Source organism: Bison bison, unplaced genomic scaffold (assembly GCF_000754665.1).
Source record: "Bison bison bison isolate TAMUID 2011002044 unplaced genomic scaffold, Bison_UMD1.0 scf7180017864371, whole genome shotgun sequence".
In the NCBI taxonomy this organism is placed as follows: Eukaryota; Metazoa; Chordata; class Mammalia; order Artiodactyla; family Bovidae; genus Bison; species Bison bison.
In genome coordinates this window covers 11,686,469-11,690,612 of record NW_011494943.1, presented here as the reverse complement: position 1 = coordinate 11,690,612, position 4,144 = coordinate 11,686,469, and the positions used below count along the sequence as shown (strand labels likewise).

The 4,144-nt window shown below is 61.0% G+C and overlaps 1 protein-coding gene across 1 annotated transcript in view; it reads left to right on the top strand.

Annotated features, from left to right (window-relative positions):
- The window catches only part of AATK (apoptosis-associated tyrosine kinase), a 34,943-nt gene that overhangs the window by 13,439 nt on the left and 17,360 nt on the right, over nt 1-4,144 (top strand). The window lies entirely within an intron of this gene.

Here is a 4,144-nt window from a genome sequence, read left to right as displayed (position 1 = left end):
GCTGGTGGGTCCCAAATACAGCATGCCCAAGCTTGGACCCCTGAGCGGCATGCATCCCGCTATGTCAGTCCCCCCCAACCAAGCAGAGCATTTGTTTCCCACATCCAGGGGCCTACCCTGGCCACCCGGAGGGAGCCTGGCACCTGACACCCAGCCTTGCAGCCCCCAGCCCCACTCCTGGAGCCCCTCATGGTCACAGAAGGGGGTGGGCGTGGTGATGTGTGTGCTGGGCTTCGCACCCACATCCAGGGCCTGGCATTCCAATCCTTGCTCACCTGCCCAGTGTCTTCAGGAAGGCTCTCCCTGCTGAACCCTTGGACATAAAACAGCCAGAGAGTGCCACCTGGTGGGCAGCAAGGACCCCACCAGCTGATGCCTCACTGCCAAGGGTCCCCTGTGCCACCGTGGTCAAAGCTCAGGTGAGGGAACCAGGACCCAGCTGGCCTGCCCTCCCGCTGGCTGTGTAGTCGTCCCCCAGGCCAAGGTAGGGCGGCAGGCGTCTGGGCTTGGGGTCTGGTTGGAAGTGGGCCTTCTGTGCTGGGCTCGAGTGGGGTTAATATCACACTAGGGTGAGTGGCCACAGTAGGGCAAAGGGCTCAGAGTCCGGGAGCAAAGCTGTGGCTGGACACTCGCTGCTGCAGAGCTGGATGACTTGAGGTTTGTTCAAATGGGTTTTTCCTTCTTGAAACAAACAACAAAGCCGTTTGCTGCCTTTGTCTTCCTGGGCCCCCGCGGTGTCGTGCTGGTGATGACATGATCTTTCTGCTGTGTGAGCAGCCTGGCACTGGGGGGATGGATGCGGGGTCATGCTGGAAGTCTCCCTCAGTGGACGGAGCAAGGAAGGACGTGTGTGCAGGTGCACAAGCACAGACATACGTCCGTACCTACCTGTGCACCCTAGGTGTGCCGGGTGTTCGTTACCCCGGACTCCACCACCCGTGGCGGGCACCTCGGGCTCTTCCTGCTCCCCGTCCTGTCTGGCTGCAGGGTGTTGCTTATCTGCTCCGTGGAATGAGTCCCTGCCTGCAGCTGCTCTGCCCCCTCCTCGGCCCCCACTGCCCCAGCATCAGCCTGACGGGCCGCGGTGCCCTTTATGGCCCTGGCCCCCTTCCCTTCCCGCTGTCCGTCAGCACAGGCTTTTGGTATTTCCAGTCCTGGGTGTCTGCCTGGCCCTTGACACAGAGAGCGTTCCTGGCAGTCACCCCTCTCGCTGAGGTTGTCACAAGAATGAAATGAGGTGCTGACCCCTCTTGCCCTCTGGGAAGAGGTGGGTCATGAACAAGACCCCACACGGGTCTCGCTGGCTGTTAGTGGGTGTCCATCCTGAGGGTACATGTGAGGCCTTCCCTATAGGCATCTTTAGTGGGTGGTGGAGGGACAGTGAGCTGGAGTCAGGAATGGGCCCACTCAGGCCCTCAAGGACCATTCCTATCAGCATTTGGATGTGTCCACAGTTTCTCCAAGTCTCAGTTTTCTTACCTCTAAAGTGGCCTGATGGTATCTCCTGAGAAGACTTACTGAGGGCCCTGGAAGAAAGGGTGTGTGTGGGTGTGCATGTAGTACCTGTAGTGTGTTCTTGCTGTGTTGACACAACAGACCTTGGTCTGTTTCACAGGTTCATGGCCAGCAGGGCCTGGGCTGTAGGCGCCTGCCTGTGGGCACGGAGAAAGGCTCTGGAAGTTGAGCCGGAGGTGCTGAGGGCGCTGGCGGCTCCCTCCTGGGGGTGGCCGGGGCGCAGGACTTGAGTGAGTGAAGCCTACGTGTGGGAAGGGGTTGAGTGGCCCCTCTGTGTGGCCTTGGGGTCTCGGGGTTGACCCTGGAGGGGACAGGTCTGCCTGCTGCCCAGGGGCTGTTGGAACCCTCCTTCTCCCCCAGGATCATCCCCTCATGCTGGAGGGCAGGGCACGAGCTGCCTGGGGACCAAGAGCAGTCTCCTAGCTTCCACGGGCCTCATGACCTTATGTGCAAAGTGGCTCTGAGGGTACCACTCCCGTCACCTTCTGCAGTCTTGGGGGCAGGGTTTTGACTGTTCCAGCATTGGCAGGGATCCAGAAACTGGCTTGTTTTATAGATTTGAAAGTTCAAGTCCACAGCCTCTCAGAGCCACTCCTGGCTCTGCCCATCTGTTTGGTCTCCCCATCCCTGCAGGTCCACTTTCAGGGACGTGGGCATTGGGTGGTGGGGGAGGCCCACCTGCCACCCTCCTTCTGCTGCTGAGTCTGGAATATCATGCTGAATATCCCCTACCCTCAGCCTAGTTTTGTGACCAGGGCCTGCAGAGGGATTGTGGGGACCCACAGGAAGGCTGCACCCCGGTACTAGCACCATCAAGGAGACTGAGGGTGGAGGCTAAGGCTGGCCACCTGAGGTTGCCTGGTGCCTGCTGCCTCCTTCCAGGCCCTGGGACCAGCCAGGCTAGGGAGGTGCAGGGGTGCGTGAGCTGGCAGAGGTGGCGGAGGGGAGCCTGCTGAGTGCCCGTGGGTCACCATGGCAACGGCACATCCTTGGGGGCTTTTGTGGCTTCCTGCGGCAGCCAGTGCTGCTTGGCACCCTGCAAGTACAGGTTATTTGGGTGGGAAAGCCCAGTCCGGGGGGGCCTTACACGATGGGTGGGGGTTGTGTTTGCATATGTGCCCATGCACGTACGCACACCTGAAACCTGGCCTGTGGAGGCCCCTGCGAAGGTATCTGCTCATAGCCCCACAGGACTGGGGGACACAGCCCACATTTTGAGGTCTTTTGTGGGGGCAGGCTGAGCTGGTTTCCCTTGCCATGGTGACCCTTCCTACCTGGTCCCCCCAGCCCTGCCTCTCTTCCCTGTATGTGGATATCCAGAATGAGCTTGGAGGCTTGAGCAGGAGTCCAGGCCACACTTGCCATTGTTCCAGCCTCTTGGGCTCACACTGCCTCCAGGAAGCCCTCCCAGATACCCCATCAGCTGGCAGCGCAGAAGGCCCGGGAGCAGAGGCACAGCAGTCAGAGGTCAGCTGTGATGCCTCGGGCAGCCTCCTCACCCTCACTGAGCCTCCATTTCTTCCTGTTCAGTGGAGACAGGCATGGCAGCCACCTCGGTGCCCGTGAGGACCCGGTGAGGTGCTGCTGAGACCTGCTGTGACCTGAGTGACCAGTGATGGCAGGTGGGGTGACATGGCTCTGAGGGATCAGCTATTGGGAACCGAGGGGTTGGGGTGCTTAGTGGGCAGAGGAGCTGGGGGCAGGCAGGAAACCTCAGGGGCTGAAAGTCCTCAGACAGAGAAAGTCCCTGGGGAAGGGGCATGCAGTGGAGCTGGAGTGGAGGGACTGGGGGGCAGCCCAGGGGTGGGGCTGCCAGCCCAGAGTTTAGGGGACATCTGGCTGGCCCCACCACCACGTCCTGACCACAACGTCCTGTGGGCACCAGATGATCTGAACTTCCCTAGAGCTCTAGCTCAGCAGGGGCATGAGGGCAGCTTGGAACCTTATCTTGGGGGCCATGCTTGTGTGTTTGGGGGTCACGTTCTGCTGTCCTGGGCACTATAGTTTCCCTGTCTGGTGAGGGTGAGCCATGAGGGATTCACATGGACCAGGCATTGCAGAAGACAGGATCCCACTGTGCTCAGAACAGAAACAGCACTGGGGGGCCCTCAGTGGGAGTCGGTAAGAGGGTGACTTGGAAATGCCAGGCTGCATGGAGGAGCACTACTGTCTGTCCTTCTTGGGTAAAGTGACATCCCTGTCCTCAGAGATCGGACAGGTCTTGTGTCTCCTGGCCCAGAGCCTGGCATGTGGCCAGCAGCCAGGCCCTCAATCTCTCCCACTTAGTGGGGCCTGGGTCCTCCTCTTACACCCCCAGGGTCTCATGGCCTCTACCAGTGTCACCCCAGAGCTAGGGCAATGTGACAGCCCCAGGGGCCCGCTCCAGAAGGGCCAGTGTAGGAGGGGGTTCCTGCAGCCCTGAGAGCCTGAGCTCCCTGGGGGCTGTCCATGAACCCCCAGAAATGGGAGCTCTGCCAGCCCTGTGTCCCCTGGCGAGGCCAGTGCGGTGCCCAGGGGCCGGCCGCAGATGGCAGGCTTGGGCTGCTGTGGCCGCCCCCAGGGTCCACCTGCCCTGGGCCTAGCGGCTGTGCCTCCGAGCACCGGGTCTTGGAACAAAAGGGTGGAGGTG